Raw genomic sequence first — 11,740 nt, 5'->3', positions numbered from 1 at the left:
GTCAAGGGCGGTCAAGTAGGACTAACATGGGATACGACCCAGAATTAATGGCAAAGCCCCTTTAATTCAGCAGACTTCTACAGAAATGTCCTACTGTGTACCTGAGGCTGTATGTGTACCACAAGTGTATGAATCAGTATATTGAATTATGGGGAACATTCTTAGAATATTGCATATAATAATTTGGTTTTGGAATACCAGCTCATTAGAGAAATTTAACTTTTATGCTATAGTAAAGCTTATGGTAAAATATGTAGGGGTAACATACCAATGCTAATATTACTACAAACATATGTGCCCTAAAGAATATGAGAGGAAGTATATATGGATTTCCAAGTAACTTCAATATAGGATAAACCTCCAGTAGGGTAGTATCTTTGTTAGGACCAACATAAGGCTGTTCATGCTGTGAGCAAACTTTTGATTCTATGAATTCTTCAGGCCGTATGTTAAATAAAGGTACAGAGAAAAGAGAGCATGGTGTTAAAGCCTCCAGGGCCAGATCTACATTAAGCAGGATATAACACTTTGAAAATGGTTTGAAAACTGTATATGGAGTGTGTCATGGTGTGAAAACTGTATATGGAGTGTGTCATGGTTTGAAAACTGTATATGGAGTGTGTCATGGGCCCCAACAGTTGTCAAAACTGTTATAAGGCCCAGAGAGGTCCGCCTGGAGCCTACACTGTACTGCTTTCGTTGCCAGCTGAAGACCTTTTTATTCTCTCAGTATTTTAACACTTAATTTTAACTTAAATTTAAATTTTACTGTTCTAACTCTGTATTTTAATCTTATATCAATTTTGTTGTGTGGTTTTATCCTGGTTGTGCTTTTTATGCTGTATTTTGTAATTGTGCTTTTAACATGTTGGTTGTTTTATTATGGTTTTAATTTTTGTGAACCGCCCAGAGAGCTTCGGCTATTGGGCGGTATAGAAATGTAATAAATAAATAAACAAATAAACAATTTTAAAGGAGTAGTGTAGAACCTACCCAGGTCTGCAGTTTATAACTGCCTTAAGATGGCGAGCAAGATGACTTATGGAGCATGTAATGCCCCTTGATCTAAGTCTTCATATTAACATAATCAATAACATCATACGTGGATAACTTCATCCGTATGTTACCTATGCTGCCACAGTATGTTAACATTTTGAAGGACGGATTGATGAAACCAGTGATGTTACAATGTTTGCTCTAGATACGAAATCAGGGACAGAAGATATGGGTGAAGATGGTGCCAAAGGGAAGAGTTCCACTGTGGGAAACCTACATCTGAAGAAGAGTTTTGTGTAACTTACATTGCAAACATTATTTGATCTATAACTCATGTTCTGTTGTATCATCACTATTTGGTCTAATAGTGATAATTCAGCATGGGGCATACTGGCTTTCAGTACTGAGGAATCAACTGAAGTCAGGGTCATTCTGCATTATTATTAACCACCCTAGACACAATTTCCAGTTAAGCCTGTGATAGGGTTAATATCACATGATAATGATAGAAAATCTCCAAGAGGAAAAGAATACCAATGGCTCTGACTTATGCTTTTAACGTGAGTTACTTGTATATTTTATTTTTTAAGGTATAATGTTGTACATTGATAAATACAAATTATGGACGCTGTTTCAGAGTAATCTCCAAACTAAAACATTTTCAAAATAACAGAATTTACCAAAGTTTTACATATACTTTTAATTTAGAGGCATTAAGTTTTCCTTTGTTTTGTTCTTTCTGTACAGCAAAACCAGGAATTTCTTACAACTTTCTTCCCATTGAGTCAGAGGAAAATACATCATTTATTCTGCATGTACTGTTTTTCTATGGCTTTTATTTTGTTGCCTCCCTCTTGGTTAAGAGGCTGTGCATTCTTAGTTAAGGTTCGACAGGGGGGGAAAGCATTCTACCATTATAAAGGGGTAATTGGGGGTTTGGTCATTCTAAAATTCATAAAATTGAAACTGTTTCACCAATCTTCCAGAAATTTACATATGCCAGAAAGAAATGATGGTTTTACAGAACCTGAAAATTTCAAGAAGCTTGGTTAAAGATTGAGGGAAGGAGGGCAGTTTAAAGTAGAAAAGCAAAAAACAAAGCAAAAAACTCAATCAAAATGGAACTGAAGATTTACATTGGCAATTATATTTATCCACCCTTTGTGAGGAAATTAGACTTTACCTAATTAAAATCCTGATGATTTTCATTTCCTTTGGTCTTTCAGTTGATAGAATAGCTTTTCTTTTTTAAAAATTCTCTTTAGTTGATTTTTAAATAATATTTATTCATTCCATTAGAGTGTATATGGCGGCCATTACAGTGTATAGTGTGTGACATGCTCAGTAGCATCTCGCTCTCTCCCTCCCTCAGCTAGATTGGAACCTTGAAGAGAAATGGCTGCCTCCTTGGTGAAATAATCAGTGACTTCTCAGAAATAAGTTCTATTGAGTGTAATGGTCTTAATCCCAGGCAAGTGTGTAGAGGATTGTAGCCTTTTAAAAACTTCCTGGAATCTTGGCAAGGGAGAGGTTCTTTGAGAAGTTCCTCTCCTTTCCAGCACAATAATCCTACAATTAACAACTTGCTTGCTTTGTGTGTTCTTTTATTCTTCATTTGATCATTGCTGATGCTTGATTTTCAATTCAATCCAAGGCATGTCTACACAGAAATAAGTTCCATTGAGTGCAATGACTCTCACTCCCATGCACTAGCTTGAAGGAATGTGTGGACTTTATTGTAGTTCTCTCTAGCAGCTCTGTGTATTTAGGGACATGGCTTTTTGTGAGAGAAACATTTAAGCTTCCTCTCCCCCTGTCTTTGTCCCCAAATCCCCCCTCCTGCCTAGTTATTTTTTTAAAAAAACTTCATTGATTCCAGTGGATCCCTTATCTGGAGTTATCTGGAGCGCAAACAGCAGCAGCTGTGAATTTCTATGACGTGTGTGTATGTGGACAAGCAATCCCCTCATCGTGACCAGACCCTTCCACAATTCCAAGCTATGGAATTGAAACTTTAGTTCATAAGCAGGCCTGGTTTTCCTTGAGGGCAGAGAGTTTTGCTGCCTGAAGTTTGAGAAACAGACTCAGCCTGGGCAGGATCTACACTACTGCTTATAACGGTTTATAATGGTTATGACAACTGTTCAGGCCCAGGACACATTACATATACCATTTTCATAACGTTTTTAAAGTGTTATATCCTGCTTGGTGTAGATCGGTTCTTGCCTCCCTTTTGAGAGAAGAAGACTCCTCTTTTCTCTTTTGGAACATGTTTTCCTTTGGCTTTGAGACTATTTTGGGCTATCTTTTCCCAAGGCCAGTTTCTATGACCCAGGCAGGATCTACACTACTGCTTTAAAACAGTTTATAATGGTTCTGACAACTTGTTGGGCCCCAGGATACAAGTTTTCTCCATATACAATTTTCAAAGTGTTATATCCTGCTTGGTGTTGATCTGGCCTCAGGCACCTGGTTCCTAAGCAGCTTGGTGCAGTTTTCAATCCCTATTTGCTTTTGCTCACTGGTGAAAGTTGGGCTTCACAGCACTTTTCATTTTAAAATATTTTTTTCATTCTGTACCCGGATTAATATTCCCTACCCGGACTTTGCTGAGTTCTACACCCTGGATTCTAGGAGAGATCTCCTTCAACCTTTCTCTGGATCCATGATAACCTGGTCTTTAGATATCTCCTTGGAATAGGTAGTTTATACATTCCTTTTTATCTCCCCCACCCTCATACACATACACACACTGCTCCCTTCCTTTTTTTCCCCTAAGAGTTTGGACCATGCTGCTGTAAAGTTGAAAGTTTCAAAGACTTCATTTAACTAGTTTGGGCCGGTGTAAGTACAACTTTGAAAACTTTCGAAGTGCTTCTGGACCTATAACATTGGTTTCGGTCTAGTCACACTGTTTTCCTAATAGAAACAGTTAAACTATAGTGTACTTTGCATAGTGTACACATGTATTTTCTTTCTAATCATTGCATGTTTCACATTTCGCTTCTGTATCTGATGTTCTTTTGCATTTACTTTTCTTTATAAACCATATCTTAAGACTTCTTGTATGGCATGTTTTCGTTGGTTTAACAAGTTAAAATGGGTATTCACTGTTTTCCTGCTTATGTTTTAAAATCTATTTTCAACAGGCCTAGTAACTTCAAGAGTTACAGAATTGGGGGAAATCCTCAATCTCTGCAATCAGAGGCACTGAGTAAGATACCCCTGGAGATAATTTAGACTGACTCCAACCACATAACACTATTCCCTTCTGAAGGGGTCTGGACCATAGACTACTAAAGACAAACGAAGTGGCAGACCATAATAACAGTTCTCATGTGCCCATTTGCTTTATGAGGCAGGTGCTCCTGCAGGCTACCAAGCAGAGGGACCAACAGGCCATAAAATTGCCTGGCTTGGTCTGCCAGAAACCCAGCCTCACCACTCCTAGCAGGTCCACATTCTACAGCAACCACTCTCAGCTAAACTTGATGGAATTCCACCCTCCACCCCTGGGTTTAATTTACTGACCCGAATGTTGGCTAACTATTGGAGGGGACAGGGTGATAGAAAACTAGGGAGCATGAGGAATGGAATGGTATATCCTGGAAAAGGGCACTGTGGCTGGAACTCTGAACAATTACAGTGCACATTGCAATTCTGTCTAGCTGTAAGTAGCAGTGTCAACTATCTTGAGCTTGGTGGCAGTGTGATATCTGGGGCATGTCTACCCCTGAGGGAGGGAGGGGGAGGATTGCGGACTTACCTGCTTCTGCAATCCTCCCCCAGCATCTAGACTGCCCCACGATGCCCTGGAAGTAAGGAGGGATGTTGCGGCTGCCATTTTTAAAAATTTATTTATTTTACAGAAGATTAAAAAATAACCCATGCCCCCCTGCCACCCCAGGGATGGTAAAATTGCTCCTCCCCCCATGGGCACAGAGCCACCCCGTGCAGCTCTGTGCCAGTTTCAGGCCCCAGGACTGTGTTAAAAATACTTCCAAAGCAAAACCTGTTGTGTGCAGTGTCCATTATAAATGCACCATCTCTCACATCCATGTTTTCTTACAAGGATATGAAACACTAAGTTTACCATAGACTTCTCGGATTAGTCTCTGCTGAGTCAAATCTCAGTAACACAGATAATGCTTAAATTGTTGAGCATCATGCTTCTGATGCCATAGGAGTAGAATCAGCGGGGGGGGGGGATTATGAATTTTGTCTGAAAAACATTGTTATGGTTATTCTATAGTTCCCTGTAATAATATGTTCCTTCCCTGTTGTCCACCCCAACAACTCCCTTCTGGATTACTTTTCTTCTCTTACTCTTTTCTTTTCTATATTTATATTTCTCTACCTATCATTCTTAATTTCTATCATCTTAATATACCAGACCAGGACTTCCCTATCAGATATAAGTAATTCCATAACAGATATAAAATTGAAATTTTGAACACATGCGGTCTCATGTAACTTGAATGCTAGGACAATCTGAAAATGAGACTTTTTATGCCTGTTGCCTCGAACTCAGGATATAAAGTTTGAACAACCAACACTCCAGTAGAAAAGGAAGCAAGGCCACATATGCAATGAAATGTAGCAGTGTGGTGGTTCATTTTTCACCCTTTCAGGGTAACCTTGGATTAATGAAAAAGAATTTGTAATGTCTGACAGTAGTTACAAATGCAACAGAGCGGAGGGATGTGTGAGTTCCCCAAATCATATACTTTTAAAAATCTTAAAATATGGAAAGGGGAGGGTTTTCTAGTGGCAGTTTGGAACATATCTATAATACAAGGGATGTCCCAAATTCAACTATTTAGGATAAAAGCATTTCACACACCCCTTGTATTATTCATAACTTTCAAACCTCAGCAATGTGGACACAATGGTAGTTGCAATATGCCAATGTTTTTATAATGTATAGATTCCTATGGAATGAGTAATTTGTCCTGAACTATGTAAGGTTAATTGATATAAGATGCTCTGTCCTGGAGAACTGACAGCTTGGTCTAGTTTAAACACAACTCAAAAGGATTCTGAAGTCTACTTTATGAGGCTTTACTTGCTTCCATTTTCATAATCTTTATTATGTTTGAAACAGAATAGAATTTCTCATTTTTAAAATCTTTATAAACTGCCCATAGAGCTTTGGCTAATGGGCAGTATAGAAATTTAATGAATAATAAAGAAGCTGAAATGTATATTTTGAAATCTCATCATAGGTTTTCGGCTATTCTGTATTATATCTCTATATGCTGGGTAGTCTCCGAGATCCACAAGAGTTCTATACAATCAAAACTGTTGTTTTTATGTAATGCTCTTTAAGGTCTGACAACTCCAGACAACAATTGCATATAAGTTGCTGGAGATGTGCATTCTACAATAAGTCAACACAAATCGTTCACCTACAGCTCTGAGAGTGTATTCTGCAAGATATTCCAGGATTGTTTCCAGCACAATGCTTTGTTTTGGCACAATACGCTGTCAAGCATACTATCCTTGTGTCAAAAACAGCAATATAAATATAAATGAACAAGGGAGTGAGGATGTGCACCCCATATCATTCTTGGGTCAACCCAAAGTATACATCCATACTTCCAGGAGTGTGTCCTCTATGAGTTGCCCTAGTATGACGTTTAGCTTAGCAGCACTTTCACATTTCATGATGACTTTCACATTTTATATTATCTCAAGTACATTAATCCCTGAAAATAAAATGTGTCAACATTTTAACTCAATTATAGTTAATCATACATAGAAGCCTAATGGGTATGGGAGAACACATTGCTAAAAGTTCCATCAGTACCTAAAAAGTTTAATTTTAACTAAAAAAACTCCAATAACCAGGCTGTGCCACAAATATAAGGATTTTAATTAATAGTTAACACCCTCTCCCCTTTCTTTGTTTTCTCACACTGTATCTTTCAGATGCCCCCTCCTTTTTTTCTATTTCCCCATCTTATAGGTATTTATTACATTTATTCCTTTCCCTGTCGTCCAAAGAGCTCAAGGCAATATGTTTATCCACCCTGTGCTCCATTTTATCCTCACAACAACTCTGCGTGGTAGGTTAGGTTGAGAGTGACTGGCCTAGGCCTCCAAATGAGCTTCAGGGCTGATTGAAGATTTGAACCTGGGTCTCCCTAGTCCTCGTCCAACACACTACCCACTCCACTACCCCACACTGAGTAACTACCTGGTCTATTTGCACCCCTCTGTTACCCTTTCCCCTTATTTCTACTTTCCATGACACTGTGCGTCACAAGTTTCCTTGCACACTCATTTCTCAGATGCTGCTTTTCAGTGCACAAATCAATCTACATCCTTGTCTTTGTTAACTCTTTACAGCCCATAGTACCATTCTTTGAGAAGACATTTGCTTGTGCCCAGCTTGGATGGACTGAAGGAAATAAGGGTCTCTCTATGTTGCCCCCACAACTGTGGAACGCCCTTCCACTCCCCACACGATGTTTAAATGTTTTATTTTTTAGCTGGTTGAAATCGTTTTTATGCCTCTCAGTTTGACTGTATTGATATAGATTTTCGGCTGTCTTATTCTATTGAATATTTTTTTTTCCATACCGCCCTATCATTCTTTTAGGTGAAGACGCGGTCTATAAATCTTTAAAACCAGCGCATGAATACGCTGCCGTGGGTTTTGGTTGGGAAGATAGCCCCGTCCATATGCTACGAAGTCCCTTTCTCCCAACACTCATGGTGGGCTCAGTTCGTGTGTAGACAATGCTCTCTATGCATTGCCTCCGTTAAGGGATGGGCACTGTTTGAGGAGCCGCTTGCTTTGCCGTGTTAGGAAGCCGTGACGCGCAACCAGCTCCACTTGGGTAGGCGGAGACAGACACGCGCCGAGCGACGGGCTTTTCCCCTCAGCTTCAACGCGGGGGTTGGGCAGCGGCAGCCGCGCGCCGCGAGAGGCCAATTTCTCGCCACTTCGGTGAGACCACGCGGCAACCCTCAAACAGGCCCTTCCCTAGAGAGACGAGGGAAGGGGAATACGGAGTGCGTTGCGGGGTGACCCCAATTCTAGGCACGGCTCACTCGGCAGTTCAGTCCCACTGAGCTCCTCTTAAGCGCGCGCAGCAGTCCAGTCCCCACCGTTTGAAGGCACGAATAACCCCCCTTCCCTTCTCCCTCAACCACGGTTATATCACGGCTCAAAAGAGCTACTCAAAAAAGGTCTCATAACACCCTCCCCCCCCCCCGCCTCCCCACCGGAATGTTCTAGAAGAGATAGCGAGGAGATAGCGGTATATTGTTAGCTGCGCGCGCAGCGCTGAAGGCTGAAAATTTTCCACTGCTGCTGCTACTACAAGGACAGGGTCGCGCGCGCCCACGCTTACGGGAGGCGCTTAGTCACCTTCCTTCACCCAGGGAGGGGCAGGGCAGGGCAGGTTCAAAGCCTCCGCGCCTCTGCCTAGGACGGAGGAAGAATGCGCAATATAATGCAATTAATTAATATAGTGCTGTAGCGGGGAGCGAGCGAGCAAGCTCGGACTTGTGGGAAATGGATATTCTCAGCATAGGCATTGGGTTACGTTTCCCACTTCTAATTCTCATCTCAGGCTGCTCCTGCGTAAACAAAACAAGTTCCTTTTCAGCGTGGGGAGTGTTAGACAAATATCTGACAGCCTTTGAAGCGGTCAGTCCATGCGATCTCTTGATAGGCCCTCCCCCTCAGAATTAAATTTCTCTTAACCTTTCTCCTCTGGTGTAAGTAAGATTTGTGCCAAATCAAGATATTAAAAAGCGTGATGGGATTGTGACAGGGGTATTAAAATTCATAACACTATGATCACGAGGCACGTTTTGTTACTGAGTTCAACGTTTTCAAGTTCTGTGTTTATTTCTGTTGCCTTCTCGCCCTCTTCTTTCCTCCTGGCTGGGCCCATTTTATGTGTTTAATTTTTGGGGCAGGGGGGATTTTATGAGGCACGACCCATACACGCTGCTGGTCACCTAAAGGTCAGAGAGGACAGGTTATCTAAATTATTAAATTGGCAAGCCTAATTTGGGCAATTATTTTGGCCCACGCAGGGCCGGGCAAAGCTGGTAGTAGGCCTGGGCCAGATGGGAAATGTAGGCCCCATTTCAAACTGCTCATTAAGTATTCTTTCTTTATTTATTTATTACATTTATATAGCGCCTCATAGCCGAAGCTCTCTGGGCAGTTTACAGTTTTAATCAGTTCTAAATACATATGAACTAGAACGATTTATAAAAAAGGTAACAGCAAGCACTTTTATTCAAGATATATATAAGACATCACTTTTTCACATTCAGAAATGCTTTATGATGCACAGGGGATCCCGGGGGCAAGCAAGGACTTTCCCCGGTATATCAGGAACTGGAAAACCCGACTTTTCCACAGTTCTGGGACCATCCTGCTGGGTGTGGGTGTGGCTGCTGCTCCCAGGTTGTTCCGTCCTCCCTGCGAGTAGCAGGGTGCTTGAAATGATCACGGAGCTGCATGGTGGCAGTCTGTACGTATCAGGGATGGGGTGGGTGGGAAGTGGGGTCAGGTGTTTGTTTGTTTTTTACCTTATGTGGTGGAGCGCGAGTGCACTCATCTTGTTTTTTAAAAATTGCCGCAATGTCCTTCCGGGACATTGCATGGCCATCAAGACACCCAGGGAGGATTGCGGAAGCCACTAAGTCCATGATCCTCCCCCTACACCCTTGTGATGTAGACATGCCCCAGGTGTTTTCTTCAAATGTACAAGGGTCAGCTCAAGACATGTTGCTACCTGAAGCAGACCAGCAAAGCCCTGCCTGCAAGTGAAGATGCATAATATCCAAGACTCGTCAAATTATTTTGGCACCTGAAGCACAAAATTCTACAAACGCTTCTCCTGCTTCTGGTGATACCATATAAGAATTAAGAGGCACTAGGTTGTTTGGAGTTCTGTTTTGTTTCTGTAGCCAATACAGAAGACTTTGTTACTAGCCAGTGGTTTTAACAAATATAATCATAAAATCGTTTTCACATTTAGGAGGTGAAGCTAGAGGCTGTGTATGATTTCTTATGTTTATTATTTGCATAAACACAAATCAGTAAAATAATAACTTTATTTTATTAAGTCACCGAAACAAATATCGATGATCAAAAAATATACCCATATTTCATAATTTTTGCTTCAGGAGAATACAACCATTGTTTTCTAAGTAAAAAATAAGTGCAAATCTTATTTTTGCCTTTTTCATATAAATTACTCTATTTCATGTGAGTCAGGTTAGGCTGACCTGTTTGCTTAGATTTGCATTAATACAATGACAGAACTTGTAAGAAGCATAAATTATGCCTTTTTGGAGAAAGTTCTAGTGCGATAAAGCCTTTTCAACACAACCATTATGTTTTTTCAGATGATTAAGTGCTAAAGTAAAGGTGAGATTTGTAAGAACTTCTGTAAACACATTTAAGTTTGCAATCCTATGCATGTTCAGACAGAAAAAAGTCCATCAACTCCCAGCATTCCCCAGCCAATATGGCTAGCTGCAGAATGCCTGGAGTTGTAGGACTGTTATCTGTCTAAAAACATGGATAGGCTTGTGCCCTAAGTGTGAAGGGATTGGACATGCAGTAGTCATGTGCCAGGGAACAGAAGCCAACTGCCACATGCCCACTACATGCCCTTGAGTGTTTAGAGATATGTATTTCCCCTTCACATTGACCCAGTTCACATGTAATGGCAATTGTGGGTTAATTAACCCATGAATTTCTGAAACCTAGCAGGAGCAAGTGTGCTCCCTATGATGTGCTCATAACTTCCACTTTCGACCTATGAGTGCCCATTTGTATGTGTGTCATCCGAACCTAGTCACTTTGGGTTGTTTAGGGGTTAAACAACCCAGAGTTAACATAACAAATTGTAGATTAACTCTGAGTTGCTTAACCCCTAAACAATTCAGTGTCCATGGTTGGACATCACAACTACGAAAGGGGTAATTGTAGATTGTTAATTGAAAGTGGAGGGGACAAATGCACTGGTGGCAGCATGCTTACTTGTCCTCACTAGATCTTGGCAATTCATGGGTTAATTAAACCTTGATTGCCATTACATGCGAACTGGATCATTGGTATTTACCATGGCAAACACAATCTAACAATACCTATAGTGCCAAGTAAAGTATGATCTTTCCCATGGAGGAGTGTCTAGGCTTACCTAGTATACATGAACTGTCATTACTGAAGTGACTGCAGTAATTGCATTATTAAGATGTATGCTGTACTTGGATTTGTTGCACTTTCGAAAGTTCAGTTCTGCCTTGAGAAAAAAACATTATTCTGCTTTCTACACATTAGGTTTTAATAATGCCTTTCTTTGCTTCTTTCTCCCAGTCATGTAAGCACATGCATGAATTCAAGTATGAGTTACTCAATTAAATTAATGAAAGTTATACAGTCTCACTGTGTGATTTGAATGGGTGGGTCACATAATGTCATTGTGAGAGCTAAGTAATTGCCAGTGAATCACGTTACAGAAAATATTTTAGGGACAATATTTGTGAAAAAGTAATGGTCTAGCAAGAACTTTTCTGTTATTTGGGCTGCTAATAACAGCCCAAATCCAGTTCAAACTCAGTGAAGTTTACTGCATAGGATTACATGGTTGAATGAAAAATATTTGTCTGAGTGTTTTAAATTTTCTCTTGCCATTAAACTCTTGTATATGTTCAGGGTAAGGAAATCTATTACTCGGGTATTTTACCTGCAGAAACAGTGTAA

This window comes from Elgaria multicarinata, chromosome 9, assembly GCF_023053635.1.
Source record: "Elgaria multicarinata webbii isolate HBS135686 ecotype San Diego chromosome 9, rElgMul1.1.pri, whole genome shotgun sequence".
NCBI classification, from domain to species: domain Eukaryota; kingdom Metazoa; phylum Chordata; class Lepidosauria; order Squamata; family Anguidae; genus Elgaria; species Elgaria multicarinata.
Note: the sequence above shows the minus strand (reverse complement) of the source record.